The sequence below is a fragment of the Cavia porcellus genome, unplaced genomic scaffold, assembly GCF_034190915.1.
Source record: "Cavia porcellus strain 051 isolate PalLab524CR breed Dunkin Hartley unplaced genomic scaffold, mCavPor4.1 scaffold_33, whole genome shotgun sequence".
Lineage (NCBI taxonomy): Eukaryota > Metazoa > Chordata > Mammalia > Rodentia > Caviidae > Cavia > Cavia porcellus.
Window position 1 is genome coordinate 6,829,143 of NW_026947516.1, and position 24,013 is coordinate 6,853,155.

At 39.4% G+C, this 24,013-nt stretch overlaps 1 long non-coding RNA gene across 14 annotated transcripts in view; it reads right to left on the minus strand.

Annotated features, from left to right (window-relative positions):
• Positions 1-24,013, minus strand: part of LOC106025929 (uncharacterized) — a 228,737-nt gene that overhangs the window by 52,169 nt on the left and 152,555 nt on the right. For 10 of the 14 annotated variants that reach the window (XR_010045440.1, XR_010045436.1, XR_010045439.1 and 7 more), the window contains one exon: positions 16,750-16,896. The exons of 3 other annotated variants lie outside the window; for them this stretch is intronic. This is a non-coding gene — a long non-coding RNA (uncharacterized LOC106025929). Of the gene's footprint in view, positions 1-16,532; positions 16,626-16,749; positions 16,897-24,013 lie in introns of all 14 variants that reach the window. One more of the 14 variants, XR_010045445.1, reaches the window with a different exon arrangement.

Here is a 24,013-nt window from a genome sequence, read left to right on the forward strand (position 1 = left end):
TTTTGGAGATAATTTTTTTCTTAGATTAATTCACTTTGAGATAATATGACAGGGCTTTGAGTCCCTTTGAAGAAAAAGCCTAAGTACAATCTCATAATGGTTTACTGGCTTCACTGAGATCAGTTACGTAGAAGTTTCTCTACAGTTGCTGTTTCCCTAATGTGAACCTTGTATTTAATGAAACCCAGTGACTCTGCTAATGATCAGATTGTGGCAAAGAGCAGAGAACCATGGGTACTCCGTGGCATGGGCTACGATCCAGAGACCTGGACCGTCACAGGTATGAAACCTCACTGGCAGCCTCTAGCTTTGTCACCCTGAAAGAGCATGATCACATTTCCTGTTCTGTCTTCTGGATGAAATATCAACCAGAAGCCCTATATAACTATATAACAAGCACTATGGGCAATCACCTTTGAAGTTGCTACTCTCCAAGGCAAAGCATGTTTGTGGTCTCCTTTCATCCTCTTTTTCCTATTAGAGTTGATGCTATATAAGGTCGCACAAAACACACACCACTTGTCGCATCCCAGGGTATGTTTTTCAATTTCATTTTATTCATACATACTCTTCTTGGTCAAGTATTCTGCACACACATTCCTACAAATCACGACGCTTTGAATCACATCTTCACACAGAAAGGATTAATCCATGCATCTCTTGAAAGTGACGAGCAAATACGCTATGATAGATAGCTCTGCTTTTTGATTTCTGTGTACAAAAGCCACGCTTGTCCTATGATGCAAGGGGACTGTTATGTAGATCTAGGCAAGGGTTAACATGACTTATTGCTCATCTTTATCATGTATTTGTACACAGTTACTTAGTGAATCTGCATAGGTTTGAAATGGAGCCTCTAAACAATAACTCATACTTTAAAATTACAGCTGCACTCTAAACAGTAGAGTTCCACAGTACTGTGGAAAAATACCCAATCTGTGATCAAGGTTGAATTTTGTTTCTGCTCTCTTACAGCATCCCTGCCATTTCCATTAGGCATGGTTCTGACCCTAGATTACCACAAACGTTCTTTGAGTGCCCTAGAGCATCTCCTATCTGAATATAACTCAACGATGCTTTGCAAAGAATGGTCAATAAAACTGACAAACTTTTCAAATGAGTGTCTTTGTATGACACAGCCCAGGGAAATTCTTTGTTGCTGATGTGAATATAATTCTTATTTATCTTCACCCCTGGTTTAGGGAACTTTCTCAGAAAAGAATTTTAGGATTTATTTTGCCCTAATGAAAGAAATTAATATCATGTGATTTCCCAAATGTCCCTTAGAAAGCGGATTCCCTGGTGGCTATGTATCATCTGCCCGGGGTCCAGGTAGAGGAAGAACTAAGAAAGGCATAGATACGATATATGAGGGACTCTTGAGTAAGATATATCTTTCAATGTCTGCCAGAGTCCACTAGGAAGATATTATAGCTCTAAGAATTCGTACAGGAAGAATTTAAGTGAATGATTTATAAAAGTGGAAAGAGTCTGTAAGATGAAGCTGAGGATTCCCAGAAATGAACAACTGCAGAATACTCTTGCCACCCCTAAGAAAGAAGAAAGGAAAAAATGATTCCAACTGAGAGCTGGCGATGACCCACCAGGGAGGCTCTGGGGGAGCTGCCGCAACCTCAAAACCACAGCTCCAACCCTGCAGAATTGAGGGAGCCCAGGCCCACTGGAAGAGCCCATTGAAGTTCATGCAAGCTCACTTCCATTTTCAAAGCCCACTACTGGCACCTTTCAACCCAACCCAACCCAACCCAACACTTGGAGGCTGCAGAGACCAGGAGCAAAGTCTATAGGATTTCGGTGGTTACCAAGAGATGTCAGAATGTGAAGTACTACAGTGGGCAGTCAGTGGCTTGCTCTTGTGGATGGCTTGGTTCTTCTGGTAGTGGCTTGGATTTTCTGGATAAGGTGGGCTGAGCTCCCAGGGCATTTCACTGTGTTTGAGATAACTGTCCATCAGGGCTCTTCAACCGCTGGATGAGGGCAGGTTCCATCCAGAAAGAAAATGATTGGACACAGTAGCAGCACATAGGGCTTAGTGGCAATCATGACATTGGAGACTGCATCAGTTTATTTAAAAGGTGCTGTTTTGCACTTTGAAAACTTCCTGAAAATCATGGCTTCCATGTTATAGCCAATCCCCAAATATAGCAAAGAATAACCCCAAATCTATAGGGAAGGGAGTTACACACAGAGGGGAGAGACATTCGTTGCTTCCACTTTCTCAGCAGTAAAGTGAGCTAGTAAAAGTAGTCGCAGCAACAGCTCTCTCTCATCCTGAAGAATGTTACAACTCCAGTTTTTCTCTGGGACATGCTGCATTTCACGATAAGAAGTGATGTCACCTGCAGCTGAGTGAGATAGAAGTGTTCTAGGCAGTCACACAGGGCTAGATCCTTGAAGGAGCAGGTTGAGAAGTTCAGATATCTTGCAGCCTTGGAAGAGACAGACACCTCCTGCTGCCAGCCAGACCTCAAGACAGAAGATCAAGCAAATACACCCACATCCTAAGGATTGATATTCTAAATAGGTCTCTATCACCCTGAGGAAGCCAGGAGTCACCATCCCAACCCCCTATAGGAAGAGTCACTGCTGAGTGCCTCACTGCTTGCTTTGTGATTCACTTCCCCATTTGTCCCAGATTTAATGGATTTTACCTGAGTAATCAATGTTACTAATTGACCATAGTTCTGTCCCACCTCATGCCCATCTTTAGAGTTCTCAGGTTCTCCTATCTTAGACCTGTCTCATCTTGTGGTTTTGCTCTATACAAAATCCTAGAAAAGACAGGATCTTTGGCAATATACTCAGAACCCCTTCTGTCTCTCAGACAGAAGCTTTCTTTCTCTCAATAAACATATTCTGCCCTTAACCTCTGTGGTTCCTAAAATTTGTTCTTCGATTTTAGAATACATGAACTCATACCAGACATATAGGAGGCTGAGAGTTTCGCTGCCCTGTATCAGTGAGGCATGACTTCCTGTGAATTACCTAGACAGAGGGAAAAGCTCTGAACACTCCAGGCAGGAGACTTCAAAGAAACAATTAAGAAACATGTCTCCACTTGATGGCAGACCTGGGAGCCACGTTACCCATGGATCCTACTAGGTATATAGTACACAACTGATTCATTCTGCCAAGCCCATTGTCATGGTCAGGGAATACCCAGCTCTCTATGGCCTTTGTCTTGTGTCTTGAAAAAATATGGCAATGGAAATGAATTTACTGTCTGTTTCCCTGAAACTCTGAAATCCCCCAGGAGAGGGTGGCAGTGGAATTTCTGAGCAGTACTAAGAAGGAATCTCGTGAGAATTTTAGCAGACTTGAGGTGACATATGCCTGTATATGACAGGGTGCAGTGCTAACCATTTGGGCCATGTCAACTTGAATAGAAAGCAAAACAAAACACCCAAAGCAGAGAAAGAGAAAAATTTGACAAAACAAACAAACAAACAAACCATATTTATTTGGGGATAGTAGAGTATGGTAGTGGGAATACATATGTTAGAGTAAACTATGGGTGTATTTAAAGAGATTGAGAAAGAGAAATTTGTCTCTTTCTGTTTATCTGTCAGTCTGTCTGTTACACAGGAGTAAACCCAAGGTCTTTGTACTGGGCTACTCTCCCAGTCCTCTCTTAACTTTTCTTTTTTGTTGAGATGGTATATCACTAAGGCACTAAATTACCCACTCTGGGCTCAAACTTGCAAACTATCTGCCTCAGCCTCCCTAAGTACCAGGATTGCCCATGTACAACATCACATCTAGTTAGCACGGAAACTTGTTTTAATGACAAACATGAGGAGCACTTCAGATATTTTGAAACAACAATCCAGTTATTGTGATTCATCACAGTGACCCTTTGCTCTCTTCCCACTTTCTTTCTGCATTCTTCCTTTCCTGGGGTTGACAGAAGCAACTCCATTTTCATTCTTACATTTCTTTAATATCTTTCTCAAAGTACAAGCTGTAAATCTTGGCTAGAGGAATGGAATAAAAACGGAACTAAATTAGAATGAAAATCTTGTCACTCTTTACCAACATCTCAGGGAAAAGCATGGAAGATTCATACAGAATGTTGTATCTTAGTTGTACTGTTTTTTAAATAGTGATATCATTTAGACCTATTTAAATTTTCTGAATGTTTTAACGAAAAAGGCATTTTAAGATTCTAAAATCCTTAAGACTGTTAAACTAAGAATCAAGAGAGGATGGCACAGATCCTTCCAAAGAGTAAGAGGACTCTCTCTGAAAGCGGGGAGGAATTCCCATTGAAATGAGGTTTGGGATATAAAGCTGTGGCACATGGATGAAAAACACTGGCGTCTCAAGTTCAAATGATAGTTTCAGATGCCAGGTTAAAACTATTGACCTAGGCATGTGGAATGGAGATTCATTACACAGATCAAACGGGACAGTGAGAAAAGATCTCTGGATTTCAACATAACTGATACCCTCACCACTTAGCATGTAGGCTGCTTAACAAGCACATTTCTTTAAGTCTGGAAATTCCAGAACCGAAACCCAAACCCATCCATTCCATTTTTAAAATTTATTTAAGAGGAACAAATACACAGAAAAGAATGACAAGAAACAAAATACACAAACAACAACAACAAACCCAAAACAATAAGAGTTTAGGTTTTCAAAATAAAATGATAAGAATTTAAAATGGTTGAAATATTGTATATTACTATCTTCAAAAAGATTGCTTAGATTGCTAGATGTGCACATGCAAAATTGATCTGATCATATGAGCATTAATCATTCTTTTCCAAGAACTACCATGTGTATTAGAGTTAATATAAGTTCTTTTCCAAGAAAACTAATATAATCTTAGTTATTATACACACACACACATACACCCCCCCACACAAATTTATGTAATTTTTCCTTTTCCCTTCCTTCTTTCCTCCTTTCCCCTAACCCAGTTACTTTTCTCCTTTGAACAGCTGCCTATACTTGCACAATATTTATTGTACATTTTGGATTGTATTTGCTCTTTTAGTTTTTTACACTAAGGAGACAATCTGGCATTTACACATGTGACCAAACCAATCCATTTCAACCTGTCTACTTGAATCACTATTGGTTGTGAGTCTGCACCCAGATAAAAAAATGTGCCTGGAAAAAAATTATGATTTTTACAATGGTTTTCATTCTCTTTCTTTGTAAACTCAGATATTAATTTTTGCTTTGGATTTAAAGAAGATCAAATTCAAATTAGTAAGTGGTTTGATTGTATTTATCAAAAAATAGAGCTAATTGAATTTAAATGTGAAATACATTGAAGGTGAGTAAATACATTCTTCTCCCTGATGGTAGTTGTACTTAACTGACTCTCACTTTCTTGAAACTCTCGGAATACATAAAAGTAAAGTCATTTACAAAAATGAAGGTGTTAATATAGTCAACAAAGGTTTGTTAGTCCTTCTCTATGTAGGGGGTTTCAGGGGTTTCTTCTAGTTATGATTGGAAATCATCAGGGAAAAGAAATAGCTGGAGATGCCCGGCAACTGGAAATGAAAATAGGGAATTTGTGCATGGCAAAAGTTCGGCTGTATGATGTGGATTATATAGAGAACAAACAGAATTCTTCATAGGCCAGCCTCCAAATAAGATTTCCATACCTGATCCCTAGATGAATGTGTCTGCCTGCCCCATCTACGGGGAAGAAAAGCTACCAGGTGGCATCCAGTATGGGAAATCACCAAACAATCCAACTCTTAAGCCTACTCAACAGGCATCCCTCAGTTTCAGGCTGCAGGACTGGGAGACTGCTCATCAGATATGAAAAGGGTATGATCAAAAAATGCAATGCTGTTTCAATTTTAAAAATTAGCACAGTGCTAATGTGCTGTGCACCTAATCACTGGTCTAGTGTGGGTGGATTTCTCAGCACAAGTCCCATATACCTAGAAAATGAATAAAAAGTTAGATGTTTCATCATTTCACTGTTAATTATATCTATATGAGTATTAATTGCAAACTTTGATCTTTTTTAAACCAAAATTTAGAGTCTATACCTTGAGCAGACCAAGTCAAAGAAAGAACCAAGAGAAACTCAGGAGTGAACTAAAAACACTTTTGCATCAAATCAGGGCATATCCAATGAAAGAGTTCCTGGTTATTTTTAAGATATCCCTGTCTGAAATTAAAAGGACTTCCATGACTGCTTCAGTAAGTGGCAAGAATGATGGGATAAGTGTATTGTATTGAAAGGCAAATATTTTCATTTGATTCAGGACATTGAGGCAGCCATCAGGACAGCACAACTGAAGAAACTCAGGAAAGAGCACTTCCGGAACCACTTTAGAAAATGTCAAGAATGATGGAATGGGCTGTGGCTGCCCCTGGGGAAGAACCACCAGTGTCTCCTGAGATCCACGCCATGTTGGAATTTAGGACACTGGTAAACCAAGCAAGCAGCTCGCCTCCCTGGTAAGTGGCTGTGGTGTGGCAGGCTGTGGCCCCGCCATGGGGAGAACCACCAGTGTCTCCTGAGATCCATGCCATGTTGGAACTTAGGACACTGGGAAACCAAGCAGCAACTCCCCTCCCTGGTAAGCGGCTGTGGTGTGGCAGGCTGTGGCCCCTCCAGGGGGAGAATCAGCAGCATCTCCTGAGATCCACGCCACATTGAAACTTAGGACTCTGGGAAGCCAAGCAAGCAGCTCCCCTCCCTGGTAAGCGGCTGTGATGTGGCAGGCTGCGGCCCGCCCCTGGGAAGAACCATCAGTGTCTCCTGTGATCCCTGCCATTTTGGAACTTAGGACACCAGTAAACCAAGCAACCAGCTTGCCTCCCTGCTAAGAGTAAGCCTAGAAGTGCACAGGCTGAGAGTCAGTCATCCCACTTTCCCTAACTCCTTTCTCCTGCTCCCCATTAGCAAATGGGAACCAGAGATCTGAGCATCTCTTGGGAGGTTGACCATAGCAAATGGGGATTTCCTTCTACCATCTCTTTGAAGGCAAATATTTTTATTACTGGTTTGCTTTATTCTGATTAATGGTACTGTTCTATTCAATATTCTGTTTTGATTAAGTTCTATAATGTTCTGTATTTCATTTTATTTTCATATATGTGATTGAAAGAACAACTATTGAGAATATAATGAGATACACTGTGATACCTATTACTGTTATCCTAGTAACCTACTGTGAAGTTCTGTACCAATTTCACTACACTGTCTCAGGTGGCTTTATTCTGTCTTGTTCTATTGTATTTTACTAACTTCAAAATAAAATTTTTAAAAAAGAATGACAGGATGAATGTCATGAAAAAAGAATGACGGGATGAATGTGTTTCATGCAAAGGAGAGGACGTCAAGGGGAGTTTAATGACAACACATCTTTTACTATAACACATATCTTTAAAATTTAGACATGCACTGTAGCTTTCCACACCTCATTTAGGGCTCTAATCATCAGAGCAGAGACAATGAGATGCCAGGGAGGAGGAAGAAGAAGGACCCAGTCACTGTGGCTTCAGTCTCACAGGCACGCGTGGAGCACATTACCAGAATGGCTCAGTTCACCCACACAGGTCCCTGTTAAGAGTTTCATATGGGCCATAATGATCAGCCACCTGTGCAGTATATGAGTATGCTGAATGACACTGAGCAATCTGCATTTGCATGCAGGTAACACATTCATCAGATTTCTAACCTCAGTTAAAAATCTCAAAAATGTGCCTTTCCTCTCAACAATGGTGCAGATTTGAGATATGAACTCTCTACAACCCATAGACTGGCTGGGCATTTAGCTCAGTAGCATAAGTGCTTGCCTAGCAAGTGCTAGGTTGTGAGTTTGATCCCTGGTACCAAGAAGCAAACGAACAAACAAAATACTTGCAGATTGACGGAGATGCCAAAAGCCAGTTTCTAGATGCTTGCCTTCCAATGTCTCTCCCCTCTGTGCACTTCTGTTTTACTCTGTGCGTGCAAAATTTCTGGAATCATGAGGCTGTCTTCCCAGGAGGACCATGTCTAGGGTTCCTCATCTGTTTAGTCCCTTCAATTTTTTTGTCCCTCACTTTCCCTGCTGTCATATCTCTCATTATGCTTAGACTAAGAAGCTGCCCATTAACCAAGAAATTCTTCTCTGTTCCTCTTCATGCAACTGGTGTAGAAGCAGATTTGCTTGAAGCTAATAAATCTAGAGTTGCTGACTTCTCTCCTACCATCAACCTTAAGGGAGTGCCAAGTACAATCTGGATAAATGATATATTAATGTATTATTTAAAATATATAAATTGATGCCAAAAGCTTCCTAGTAATCAAAATATGAACATGTTAAATATGGACAGGAACCACTCTAGTCCAGAACAAATGACTTCAGATGCCACGCTAATCTTAGCCTTGGGCACCAATGATTCACTCAGTTCAACCTGGTCCTTTGTTCCTGGAGTAGTTATTTGTTTTCACTACAACCAGTGAAGACCTCACTTTGTCTTTGCCACCATTCTCCCCACCACGTTACCCTTCCCACCGAGTAGAGATGAGCAATCCACATGCACTCTGGAGGCTATGCTACTGGAGACATGATTTAGAGTAGTGTTTAATCTCAGTTTATGGCAACATCTCTCTTGGATCTGGGCAATAGTTTCTAGACTTAAGGAGCTGCTACATTAGTGACATATTACTGCTGTCACAAATTACTAAAGAATGTTATGACACCGAATAAGATTTATTTCCTTGCAGCTCTAGATGGCAGAAATTCAAAATAGGTCATCTGGTCTACCGTCCTTATTGGGGATTCACGGATGTATTTGCTTCCTGTCTTGGCCATCATTTTGAGATCCAGGCTTATGGTCCTCAAGGTTCCAGCCCCCGCTTGCTTTCCTCCTCACAGCTCCTTGTCTGACACTGATCCTTTATAAGACTCTTGTGATTATATAAGGTGTATCTGGAAAATCTAGACTTACCTCAATATCCCAGAATTCTCGATCACATCTGCAAAGTCCCTTTTGCTGAGTAAATTAATGTGTTTGTTTGTCCTGAGGATTAGGATAAGTGAATATCTTTGTGTGGGAGACTTTATTCCACCCAGTGCAACATTCTAGTGTAGGAGTAGCTACTAGCAAGTCCCTCACACCCATTCTACTCATTTGGAGATGGGACAGAAAGATGCCACACCAACAACACTGCTGCCATATGAAAATGATCTAAAATTCTCAGCAAGTATGTTTCAGAAAGTATGCACAGTTGAAACAAGCATGGAAGCGGACAGAAACTGAAGGTAGTCTACCAAAATGTCTCCCAGCCATCATATCAAAGCATACAGACAAGAGGAATTTACTCTCTGTTTTCCTAAATCTGGCTGAACCCCTGAAATTTACATACCTTCACTGATAATGACTTTTGAAGATAAAAGAGACAAATTCAAGCTAGCAATAATTTTTAAAACATAACTAATCATACAAGAACAATAATTTTTTTCAATTCTCTATATAGACAATAGTATTGCAAAATGTCATTTTGTCATAGGGAAGAAAAGCAAAATATGTAAAACATTTTAGAGCGATATTTAGCAGTAACTGGATGAGAAGCTGGTGATCAGGCTCCGTGGTAGATTTCTTAGCATGCGGAAGGTCCTGGACTCAATCTCTTGGAGAAGAAGAAAGGAAAGAGGATGAAGACAAAGAGGAAGAAGCAGAAAAAGAGGCAGAGGAAGAGGCAGAAGTGAGAAAAAGAAAAGAAGGCAAAAGAGGAAGAGGGGGAAGAAAAGAGGGGGAGCTCAAAAAAAGCGAGAGAAACAAGGAAAAACAGAAAGAGAAAGGGGCAGAGGGAGAGAAAGAGAAAAGGAAAGAGGAAGAAGGAAGAGGGGAAGAAGAAGAAGGGGAGAAGAAAGAATAAAGGTAAAGAAAATCATCATGGTCCCTTTTCAAGGAATTGGGGATGATTCTGGTATGTGTCAGATTTCAAAACTTTGTATTTCGTTGTGATTTCTTTCAACCTACATAACTTCATTTTCTTACCTCACTGTGTACAGTGAAACACTTTCTTATGATGGACCTCAGAGATTTTATAAATTCAGACCACCCAAATGTGGATTCCAACATTTTCCTCTGTGTAAGGGAGGGACTCCCAGAGCAGAATTCTGGCTAGAAACCCAGTTTTGCAGCTACTTTGCCAATGTTTTGTGACCAATTGCAGGCTCTCTCTTGTGCCTACCACAAGTCCTTGTTGCAAGCTTTTGAATTTTCCAAAGGATGAGCTGGAACTCTGCTGGCTTGATTTTCCTCCATGTTCTGGGGATAAGACTTCACAGTATGCGCTTCCTACATTCTCGCAGGAAGAGCTTACAGCTCCATGTATCTAGCTAGAAACTGGATACTTTTACATAGATCAGTACTAACTCCTGAACTGGAGGTTTATTTTCCGTTGCTTACTGATTCAGTCTCCATTTTTCTAAGTCATCTTGGACTTCAGTTTTGAGTTTTCTAGATTCCGTGTTATGATATTTATAATATCAACATTTTCAAAGTGCTTACAGTTCTCACACAAGCCTGGTTCTTCTTCGCTTTCTTCAGTTGGGTAATTCCACTTAGGAAATATTCTCCCCAAAATAAAAAAAATAAAATAAAATAAAAAAGACATACTCCCCCACCACTCTAACATCTAACTGAGCCCTGGGTTACACCCACGTTTCATTGATTATACTGAAAATATGTTTATATGCTATAATTAAGTATTACACAGCCACATCTCACTTCTTGCACTGTATACTTTTACTGCATTTTATGGATATTCCTTTTTTTTTTTTTTAAAATTGAACGTTTCTCGGTAAACCAATACATGAAAAAATGTTCATCATCATTACTCATTAGAGAAATGCAAATTAAAACCACACTGAGATTTCATCTCACTCCTGAAAGAATGGCCAAGATCAAGAAAACCACCAACAACAAATGCTGGAGAGGCTGTGGGGAAAAAGGAACTCACCTGCACTGTTGGTGGGAGTGTAGACTGGTCAAACCATTGTGGAGGTCAGTCTGGAGATTTTTCAGAAAGCTGGGACTGGAAGCCCCATTTGACCCAGCTATTCCACTTCTACGCATATTCCCAGAAGAAGTGAAAGCATCATACCACACTGATATATGTGCACCCATGTTTATAGCAGCACAATTTGTAATAGCCAGATCTTGGAAACAACCTAAGTGTCCATCAACTGAGGAATGGATAAAAAAGTTGTGGTGTTTTTATACAATGGAGTACTACTCAGCTATAAAGAATGATCACATTGAGATATTTAAAAATAAATGGACGCAGCTTGAGACCATACTCATAAGTGAAATAAATCAAACTCACATGTATAAATACCGAATAGTTTCCCTAGTGTAAGAAATGATAAGAATACATAAAAGTATGTTGTAATCATGATTCTCAATCATATTGGTTTGAAGCCATATAATCTCTTCAACTCATTAATTGGAATGGTTTCAATCTGGTTTGTCCGATTTTATTGTCTGTGATAGTACGAATAGCTATTTTGAAGAAAACAGGACATCATAGTAGCTAGTGCTGATTTAATATCATCCTGTTTTCTTTTTTTTTTTTTTTCTTTTTTTTTTGTCTTTTTCCTTTTTATCAGTACTGGTGATCGAACTCACGACTGCCTGCTTGCAAGGCAGGTGCTTATGCCGCTGAGCTAAATCTCCAGCTCCTTATCATCTTGTTTTGAAGTCCCATCAAACTGTTGTTTGTCTGTTTCCATTGGTTTTAACATGTTGTATCTTATTATATTTTACTATATGCAATAGTATAAACAAAATTCTTTATAGGCAAAGAGATAATATAGAACCTGTTGTTCATTTTCTGTTAGCTGGTTCTAAATACCCTGTAATACTTTTATTCTCCTGAATGGTTTCACACTGTCTTGATATGTTTGACGCTACAGTATACGAAGTTATACTCAAGTATTTCAAGGAAAGAGGCACTATGGTAACTACTATTATGTCAGGTTATCTGGTGGTGAAACACTATGATGCTTAAATTGTTCGGTTCTGACCTGTGTTGTTCTGTTGCTATGTCCTCTTTTATCTCAATCTCCCCCTTTTTTTTCTTCTTGTTTTTAAAAATTAATTTATTTTTTCTTATCTTTTTTTTTAATTAAGGGAAAACTAAATTAAAAAAATAGCAGGATATATTATAGTAACTTTTTGTTTTGTTTTCCTATTAACCTGACTTGAACCCTTGTATTGCTCTCATCTTGTTCTGACTGATTTTGCTCTATTCTGTTTTGTTTGATAGTACCAAGTTTGAGGGTATAGGTAACCACTTTGAAGACAATAAGATTTACTGTGATGCCCATTATGGTTTGACTATTATCTTCTTTTGAAGTCCTGTAAGGTCACAATGTAGGTTTTATTGGTCTTGTCCTGTACTGTTGTATTCAATTTTATTATACCTGATAATATAGGCAAATCTTTTTAAGATAGCAAGAGGCATAATGGTAACCATTGTTGATCACCTGGTATTCTGTTTTTGCATCATGCACTAAGTCCATTCTTCTGTTCTAACTGACTCTGTTGTGCTTTGTCACATTTTTTTCTCTTCAAAAAAAAAGTTATAAGAACTGTGGTAGTAATAAAACCCAAAACGTATAATAGTTATTGTAAAAAAAGAGAGGAAAAGAAAGTGATCTGAAGGATATATCTGCATGTATATTTAAGTATGTAGGATAGAAAACCATATTACTGAGTTTTTGTTGGATCATTGAACAGAACTGTCTGCAATCTCACTGTATGAATGTCCACTTTGTATGCTTTAATTTTGTAATTTGGACAACTGTTTCTAAGATGACAATATGTAGCCTATTAACTAGTGATTTCTTACTGTATATTTTTTTCTTGAAATTCTGTATTACTTGTACACTTTTATTGCTTTGTTTTGTTTTGCTTTTTTTTCTCTTTAAATAAAAAAAAAAATTGAACGTTTCTTTCAATCCTTTGTGGAGCAAGTCTTAGACACCATTTTTCCGATACCTCAGAAGGTCTTTAGCATTTTTTAACCAACCAAACACATTTTAAATTAATGCATGTATATTTTTGAGACATAATAATATTGCATGACTAATGGACTATGGTGCAGCATAAATGTAACATTTGAGGGGGCTAGGGATTTAGCTCAGTGGCATAAGTGCCTGCCTTGCAAGCATGTGGTCGTGAGTTCGATTCCCAATACCAATTAAAAAAAATGTAACATTTATATGTACTGAAAAATCAAAAATTTTCATATGGGTTACTTCATTGTGATGTCGCTTTTGCTGTGATCTTTATTGCAGAAGTACAATATCTCTGAACTTTGGCAGTGATAAGTATTTAAGTCACATTCATGCATTTTTTTTTCCTGTACCTTGCTTTAGAGTCTTAAATCCACACCTTCTAAAGTTTCCTGGAACCGCATGGCAGGCAGAGGCACTCCTGTGTGTTTGCAGTGGGGCAGTCACTCACCCTTCAAAACTGTGGCCGTGACGGCTGCCAAGAGGTCTCCTAGGTGTAGCACCACTGTGAGAGAGAATTCTCTTCAGCTTTCGGAAGTCCTTTCTGTCTTCTAGCTCCATTTCCTCTGTACCTGGCTTCAGTAACCTTGGTTGGTGCATTGTTTATGCTTGCATGTTTAATTTATCCTCTAAAATCATCCTCTCTTCTAAATGTAAATTCTCCTTTTCCTCCATTTTAGTCTGTCCCTTTTCCTTTTACCATGCTTTCATTCTCCTCAGTTTCCATTTTGAGAATAAGCCACATGCCCTTAGAAAGTTGCCAACTACTTTCTTGCTTCCCTGAGCACATTAGATGGCTGGAGAACAATCGGACACAAACCCTAAAATTGCCCTGTTTGGGTTTGCGATGGTCAAGTTGAGTTATTTCTCTTATTTATGTTGATTGAGAAAACAAGATCACTTTACAGAGAAAACTTCTGAATTCATTCCTTCATGCAAATCCACCATGTGTGCCCAGGGGATGCTACACTTGGTTGCTGTCATCAACATCCTTTTAATGAGCTAAACCAGTATCCAAACCTATAGCCCACCTAACCCACTGACTACAGAATGGCTGCTAATAATGTGAATCCATGCTTTCCTTAGCTGAATAACCTTGAAAATAACTCCCAATGGGGTCATCCATGTTTTATTCCCCAGTCAATATCAGGTTGGCGCTAACAGTTTTTATAAAACACATTCATGCCATACTCTAATGCTCTCCCACATACACGCAGACCCAGAAGGAACTCCAGGAAAGCCACTGGGTCATGCTAAGGGCGGTAGCCATGAACCCAGCCCCACTCACAGGCTTAATTATTTCTTAGTGCAGACCCAAAATTTCAATCCATCTCTCTGTCTCAACAGTCACCAAGCACCAGAATTTAGTACCTGGAACTTCTCAAATTTGATTCATTTATTTTTCCCTGTAAAGCACTGGGGCAGATAGGGGTGTTCAATGTCAGCCATGTTGCCTGTAACAAAAGTTAGATTGGAAGATAAGCATTTGATGGTATCAGGAAAGGGCTATCATTGTTAATTCCCTATGGTCTTGAAGTCCTGTATCATATTCATTGTCTTGTTGGGTTGGGCTTTGTTCTGTTTTGTTTTATCCAATAGCATGGGCAGCTATTTCAAAGATAGCAAAATCTAGCATGGTAACCATTTTGGATTTATTATTGGTTTGTTTTGAAGTCCTGTATCTCATTCATTGTTTTGTTTTTCTTGGTTCTGTTCTGTTTGATTGTTAGTACATCTGAAGGTACCTGCAGCTATTTGCAAGACAGCAGGAGGCATTATGGTAACTATTGTTACCATATTTCGTATTGTTGTGAAGTTCTGTGTCACACTGGTTTGTTTTGATTGGCTTTTTTCCATTCTATTTTCTTTGATTTTATTCTCTTTAAATTAAAAAAAATTAAAAAGTAAAGAGCTAAAAAATCCTATAACAGACACTGAATTTATCATCTGACCAAGGGTGTTGCAAACCAACCCATCCCAGGGTTCAGTATCTTTAAGGGTAGACCCTGTAGTAAACGTACATCACAGAGTATCACAATAGAGCACAAACATTTTTGGAGGGGAGTGGAGGGAAGGAAATGAAATAGAGATACATTTTTGTATATATATATATATATATATATATATATATATATATATATCCCTACCTCTGATTCACAGGAGGCAGAGATTGAGTTGTGGCAGACTAGTTGTAACCTAAGAAATATTCTTCATTAAGGGAATGCAAAGAAAGGCAAAGGATACTGTTTTTCCACTTCTGCTCCTCTGATGTCAGACATTACAAATAGGTTATTTTTCTACTATGAACACATGCAATCCATTAAATTTCGCCTCAGAATATCAAGATTGGAAGAGAAATTTCCAAAGCTAAAAAGCACAGTTAAAACTAAGCTTGAATCCCCATTTTTATAAAATTGTGCCAAAAAAACAAACAAAACAACCAAGAAATTCACATCGTAGAATCAACTAGGGACTTACAAGAAGACTAGCCAAGCTTCCTGGACAGCCACCACAAAGAACTTTGAAATGCACACCACTGTCAACTCTTAAGAAGTTTAGACCGGAAATTAAAAAAAGAGGGGGGAAAGCAGGCCAATAAAAGGGCTGCAAAAGCATAAAAATAGTCTTTTTGCTTGTTGCATAAATAAATTATCCTTATTGGCACAACCCACAAGATGCATTTTTCATTTAGAAATGGTTGTCTATTTTGGGATAACACCACTGACCACAAAGCTAAACTACGTTTAGGACTCATTTCTAAAATTATTGAAATTTGCCATTGGAAATCACATGCCAGTGAGTAATTTCCATTTCACCACACAGATGTGAACGATCTTCTATCACATCTCCACTAGGAAAGATTGAAGAAATCTGAAACCTACGTAGGGCATATCCTTTCATAGAGGAAAAAAAATCCAAAAGATTATCCATTTTTATCAATGCCACCAAAGACCTGAGTACAGTTCTCCATGGGACCAGATTAATTTTATGGAGGTCTTATCATAATGCTTCCTGAATCTGATCATATTGTGCTTATGCAATCAAATCATGCTCCTGGAAAAAATTATGTCACTCTGGTCACCATGTTACCAATGGCACAATTCTGGGAGCACAGTTTCTGACCATTTGGAACTAAATCTGACACCTTTCACTGATTTCTGCTGGATAAATGGCCCTATTGCTTTAGTCAAAAGCACTGAATTCTTGTAACAAGCTTCCAGCTACACTGACCGAGTATTATTTCAAGTATATACTGTACTGATCTAGCTATTTGATAAAGGTCAACAGTATTTGGAGAGTGTGGAAGATTTTCCCACTTTTAATTACTAATGGGTAATCTGGTATTATAGAGTACACAGGTATCACGTGTATCCTGAGCACACATCATGTACCTCTAGGAGGGGTTTTTAAAACCAAGAAATAGAGGCATCATCTCAAGAATCACATACTACTTATGTTTTGACCTTTCATTTTATATTTCTGTAATATGCCAATGCCAAAGGTGACACTTACCTGCCCACAGGCACTGCTAGACATTTCTGACTCAAGCCTGGACATTCTGATTTTCAAGGCACGTGTTGACCCACAGCCTCTCGAAACATCAAACTGCATTCAAGTGAAATGATGCTTTTTATTATTTGTATGGGGTATTTTCATTATGTTTCCATTCTGTCCTTTCTAAAGAAGGAAATTTAATGGACTGGGGGAAAATCTGAATCAGGAGACTTACTTTAGTGAAGATTATCTTCTCTTGGAAAACTATGTCTTTGGACCGGTCTAATTCCAGTCTCTGAGTCTCCAGTAGAGCATGGTCCTATCTTGCAAAAAATTGACTCAGAAATGTTTCCACTGTTTATACCAAATCTTGCTACAAGACCTGAAAGTCAAAGGATACCCATCTTAGAATCATACTGGAATCACCAAATGCTACCCACACAAAATAAAACATGTCACACAGTCTACTAAAAAGCCTCTTCAGCTTATGCATATTGTAAATTGCTAGAACTTTCCCATTTCCACATGGTCACACATAGTCAACTTAAAATCCCAAAAGCCATACAACTGGCACACAAGAAACACAGACCTGTCACACAAGTATGTGTGATACATGCAAATATAATGACTTATAAGTTTAGAAAAGAACACACAGAGTCTAAGGACTTCTGTTGATGTGTAACTTATAATTATGACTGTTGAGAATCTCCTAGAATATGATATACTGCTATAATAAAAGGAAGTATCAAAGATAATAAATTAGTTGGAAGGAAAAGGTAAGCAGGAACATTAGAAAAATGGGCCATCTCCAAGCATGAGTAGCAATGTGCTGTCCATTACAGAAAATAAGAGAAAATAAATCTCAGCAATATCCTTGGCATTTTATCTGGGAACAAAAAGAACTTTGCATCTAATAACCCTGAACATAAGACAAATGTTATATCTATCTTCCCATCTATACAAAGACACACAACAAGAAGCAATAGCTCAAATTTGTAACTTTGCCATCAAGCTTAGAGCTCCCGGGAGGTCATTATACTCTGAAGGAAGAGATATACATCATTCTTGTTGAATGATTTCCCATGACACCTATGCCACAGTTCATCAGTTTCATCAGCAAAAAAGTAACACTGGTACTTCAGGTACCTGTACAATTTAGTTATACCATGCCCGTACTGCATGAAAAGTAATAAACACATTGCTGTCAAGAATACTAAGCTCTAAATTAATCATCTGGTCTGATAATTAAGGACTAATATTTTCAATTCAGAAGAAACATAGGAATACAGAACATGAACATTAAAAACTTTCAGTGGCACACATTGGGATTCACCCTTCAGTGCTACCCACCCTCCCCCTGACCACATGAGGCTCTGAGGGGACATTCAGACACAAACCGTAAGATGCAGGTTAGAAGAGCAGTTTTGAGACGACACAGTAATATGCTGGAATAGGGCCTCTGGCATTCACTAGCTGTGTGATTTTCAAACTTTAATCAAGCTTATTGAGGCATAATTTGAATATGGAAAATGGAGGAATCTTAATTTAGAGTTCAATAAACTAAAATTTTTGCATCAAGGCAGCCAATACTCAGATAAAATACTCTGGACATTGCAATCCCATAGTTAATCTCTCAGTGTTCTTTCTTGTCATTCATATATGTATTTGAGGTTTTATTATAGTAGAAAAGACACACTGCCATTAGTTTCCCTCAGAATATGCTCTCTTCCTTCAAATATACTTATTCCACCATTCTTGCCAGTTCTGAAGCAGTTCTGAAGTCTTTTTTTAAGTTTTTTTTTTATTTCAAAGAGAATAAAACAAAAGAAAATAAGACAGAGCAAAGTAAATCAGAACAGAACAATGCAAGCAACACAGGACTTCACAATTAAACAACAGGACATCAACAGTGGCTACCATAATGTGTCTTATTTTCTTCAAAATAGTTGACCATACATTCACACACAATAATATCAAACATAACAAAATAGTATAAAACTATTCAAAAGAATGAAAGCATTATAAGCCTTCAAAGCAATATAATAGGAAACCATGATTACCATAATATATCCCACTATATTCAAAATAGCTTCCCCTACCATCAAATAGAGTAAAATCTAACAAAACAAGACAGAACAAAGCCAAACCTAACAAAATTGTGAAAACAATGCAAGAGCTCAAGACAAGACAATAAGAAATTAACAGTAGTTATCACCTTTCCCTCCCAGATGTCTCCTCCCCTATCACTCTTACAATAACTATTTTGCTTTTGGATCCCATTAACTCCTTCTGTTTCTTATGCTAGGGTTCATACATATGAGTTCAAACTGCTTTGCCCATGAACATGATCTCCAGCTGTGTCTATTTACCTACAGGAGCCTTGTGATTATTCTACTTTATAGCAAGGTAGTTTTCCACTGCTTGGAAATACCATATCTTTCTTATCCATTCTGGAGTTTATGGGCAAGTTTCTTTTGCTATTTTTTTGGCTGGAAGTCTTTCACAGTATGATGGTAGCTGCTACCAAGTGCAATCCAAATGGAAAGGCTGGCTTGTACAACCATTCTGTGCGTCCACCTCCACTTTATTCTGGGACCATATGATTCCTGGCTTTTCTCCAAAGACAAGATGATAGAGAAATGTTCTACATGGATACAGGACATGAAGGTGGCCACAGTAGGAGAACTAAAGACGTTAAAGATGACTTGCATATTTGCCTCAGAAAGTGGTAAGACTGTGGGAGAAGTGTGTTCTGAGCAAGAGAAGTATTCTGAAGGGGAGTAAGGGCAACATGTCTCTTACTGAAATAATTTGTAATTTAAACACAACTGTATTTTTGATGCACACCACACACACACACACAGACACACACACACACACACACACACACAGATTTATCATAAGGAATCGGCTCACGCAGTCATGAAGGCTGAGAAATGCCAAGATATATAGTCAGCAAGCTGGAGAACCAGGAAAGCCTGTATGTAGTTCAAAGCCACACCCTAAGCCCTGAGAAGAAGCAGGAGAGAGATGGTATAAGCTGACAGGCTCAAGACCTAAGTTCAGCCAATATTATATTCTGAGTGAGCAAACCAATATTTCAAAGCTATGTTCCAGCTCAAATAACCAGGCCAGATGAGCTTCCTCCTTCTCTATTCTTTTGTTCTTTGCAAGTCTTCAAAGTGGGGTAAGACCCACTCACATATGGAAGGGATATGCACGTAACATAACATAAGTCTGCGGACTGAAATATTAATTTTGCCTGGAAACACCTTCACCCATACGCCTAGAATAACATTTCATTAAGTGTTTGAGCACTTTATAGCTCTGGTAAACTTATACACAAAATTCAACACCACAAGCTGGACACAGTTGAGCACTCCTATAACCCCAGCATCCTGGAGGCTGAGGCAGAGGGGTCCCAAGTTCAAGCCTGCCTGGGATACACAGTAAAATCAAGACCAGACTACATAATGAAACCTTGTACAAAAAATGTGTTAAGTCACAATTTTCCCTTCTTCATCTTTCATACGTGGAGCAGACTGCAAGAGTGGGAATATTTCAAACTGAGTCACCGTCCTATTACAAAATTGATAAGATGCAATTACTGTGTTCAGCTTAAATTACTGTTCATTATCATCTCACTGCCCCAATGACTTCCACATTTAAAGTCACTTTATACCGCAGCATTCCATGGTGGCTTGATTCCCACCGGGACAGCCTCACCTGATCGCCAGAGAACCCCTTAAAATCACCTCTAAGGAATTAGGGAGCTAAGGAGCTGAAACACCATATTGTCTTTGGGAAATAAAAGAAACTATGGAACCTCAGAACACAATGCTAAGGAAAGGCTAAGAGAGGGAGAGAGGGTCAGGGGTGAGATAGGGAGACATCCAGGGGAGTTCTATGCATCCAGGATCTCAGCTAAGATAGCAGAGGGGAGCTGTTTGACTCCCTGTGCTCACAGGGGGGAAAAGCAAGGAACCATTTAGGGGAGCAGTGGAGAAAGGACATATCAAGCCAGGGGTGGAAATCTGCATTGAGTGGTTGGCCACCAACAGACAACAGGTAGGATGGGGCTGCCCGAGAAATAAAATCCACTCTGCCTGAAGGGGCCTGCTGGTGACACAGAGGACAACAGTTTCTCAGGCTGGGTTTCTGTCTGGATGCTGTCAAGGGACACACTCAATTATACACAGGTCACAGACAAGTGAAACTCTATCTGCTTTGAGCTACTGTAATTCTGCGCATCTTAATGACCTCCTCTACTCTAAGCAAATGGATATTTGCACCATGATGCTAGACCACAGGTACAAGGATGACACTAAAAACCTGACACTGAGTGTCCTTTTGAGGGCAGGCAGAATTTGATATTTCAGGCTTGAAGACAGATGACTCTCAGCAAACCATGCAAGCATTTGGAATTGTGTCATAGTAAATTAAAATGAGCATCCATGATCTTTGCAGGATGTGGAGAGGAAGAGGCCTGTGTTTGTTAGGGGGAGGGACACAGAACTGATGAAGGAATCCTCTGAAAGATAGCAGACTGGTTGGTAAGCAGGGGCGCAGTGAAACAGGGTGGCCTGAGATTTACAACCTTAAGGGTACAAAAAGACAGTGGCTTATAACCAGCCACTCAGAGGAGTGAGAATGCCGCTTACAACTTTCCTCAAAGGACACATGAAGTAATTTCAGGTAACTGAATCAATCCAGCTCTTAGGTAATGGCCTGATTGGGGGTGCTATCCGACATATGAGATCATCTCATGGCAACCAGAAATAAAATGTGAGAGAAAGTCATGGGTAAACCAAGAAGGAACACATACAAAGCAGACATGACAGCTTTTTCAGAGAAGAACTCTGAGAATGACTATAGACTCTTGAACCCACTGGGAAGTAGCCTACTCAATATTTTTTTTTTTATTTTAAAAAGCAAAACAGAAAAAAGGATAGAAATGATACAGAATTTCAAAAAATAGTAGAAAACACTAATTAATTAACACTACTTAACACTAATTGATGTATTATATATTGTTATCTTAGAAGTAGTTGTTCAGGTTGTAAGATTTAGGCACACAAAAAAATGATCAAACAATGAAAACACAAACTGTTCTTTTGGATGAACTAACAGATTAGTAGTATAGTGATCTATCATGCATACACACACACATACACACACACACACACACACACACACACACACACACACACACACACACATATGTATACCTAAATACATGTAATATTTTCCCGTCTTCCTTTTCTCCTTTCCTCTATCCCAGTTCTTTCCTTTGGAGCACTTTCTTTCTCTTCCATTTTCACAATGTTTGCTGTACATTTTGGATCTTATTTACTCTTTCTATTTTTTTCTTAACACTAGGGAGACAATACGATATTTACAAATGTGAGTTTGATTTATTTCACTTACGAGTTTGGTCTCAAATTGCCTCAATTTACCTATAAAAGCCTCAGGATTTTGAAGTATTTGTATTTTTAATACAACTACAAGCGTGTGAGGGACACATATTCCTGCAAAAGCCCATGTGGAACTACTAAAAAGACGATTTGTAGGAACTCATGCACGATATAATATCCAAAGTTCACATTCTATGTTGCCTAGGAAGAAAGAGAAAGACAAAAAGAGGGCTGGAGCAGGGAGAAAGGAAGAAGACAACATGAAGGATAGAGGGAAGGTAACAAAAGAGGAAAGCAGGGAGGGAAGGGCTTTTTATGTTCAGCTTTGAGGGTTATATACAGCTTATGAATAACAGATTTTACATTTGCATAAAAATCACAGTTTATTCACCAGAGGGTTAAAATCATACAAGAGCATTCACGTGTCAGTTAACAAAGCTCCTTAACATGGCCCCATGCCATTGGTGAAGGGTTTTAACTACTACCTACTACAATCTCAGACCAACAGAAGTGTTGAATAGGACCAATCTAGGGCAATCCACCCCATTAGATATGTAGCAACAGGGAGTAGGTATGAAGACAAAACAGGCAGGCAATCAGTGCCAACATGGAATGAAAAGAGAAAACATGGGGTCACGAGAAAGGGGGAGTGGTCCCCAACAAGGATGCTGGGCATGAAGACATGCTGGGGATTTGCTGACTGTCTGAACCAAGAGAGGACAATGAGAAAAAAGAAGATCAGAAGTCACTGTGTGGTTTTATAAATGCATCATTAGAAAATAAATGATATTTTCTACAGCTTTCAGAAGGAAATCGACTCAGGGCAAGAAAAACACACAAACACACAATGTTGATGACATTTTGATTCTCACCTCTTCAGGAAAGCTTACCGAAACAATACAAGAATAAGCAAGACAGGACAGGAGCATTTAGCACCTGGCCCCTACTAGTGTCCATAGTTGCCTTGGTACCAGGTCATAACCTTCCACACACTCAAGGTCACAAAGCTGCAAGAGGTAGACGTGTCCATAAAGGACGTGCTGGGGGTCCCGTGTCCAATGCATGAGCTCTGAGCACGTGCTTTGTCTAGATACCAGCAGTACCAAACAGGGGGTCCGCAGTGGGAAATAAGCCCTCACACACTGTTGTAGTCAGGGGTTGTGTGGAGAACAATTAGAATCAGGACATGGAGTTTATAATATTATTTTATAATGGTCACTGGGAGTTAACACAAGAAAATACAGGAAATCTATCCACAGCATCAAAGACACAGAATATTTAGTCAAGGGCCTAAATCCCATAGCAATGTCCCACATGAGTCCAGATGAAGAACCTGAGCTCATGACAATGCCTCCCATGAGTCCAGCTGGAGGTCCAGAGCCCACAAGGAGGACTCACACCAGTCTCTTTTATGGATCTGTGCCAGGAAGACCCAAATGTCAGCGGTGGAAACCAGAAAGTCTATGCCAGTGGGATGAAGGAGCTGTGTTGGTGGATGAGGGTTCTACGCTGGAGCCGAGAGGTCACACTCATAAAAAGACCAGGGCTGTCCTAAAAGGCACCACAGCCATCCTCAGTGATATGGAGGCCTTGAGCTCCTCCAATGATAAGCACAGTTGGGTACATGCCAGGAAGCAGCATGAGGAGTTCATCCTAGAGACCAAGCAGCATACGTCTTCCCTGTGGAGCTAGGAAACAATGCTTGATTGAGGACCAGAGCATCTCCAGGAGAACCAATGGCCTAAACAGCAACTCATGGGAGAACCCACAATGGCTCAGTGCAAAAATGCATTAACACCTCGGTGCCTCCTTCTTCTCCACCTATTTATCCTGGCAACTTTCCTCAGGTGGAGCATCTTCACTCAATGCCATGCTGATGTAATCCAGCTGGCACTAAGTTGACCACCAGTTCTTAATCCATAATACACATCCTTTTTCCCAAGCAGCATCACACCCAGCATGGCTGGAGTGCTCATCTTTGGTGACAAAGGGTCAGAGCAAAGGAAGGACTAGAATATGGTGGAAGGATGCCGTGAAAGCTGGATTCCTGGCTGGCTCCCAGCACAGCAGTCCTGGCAGAATGTC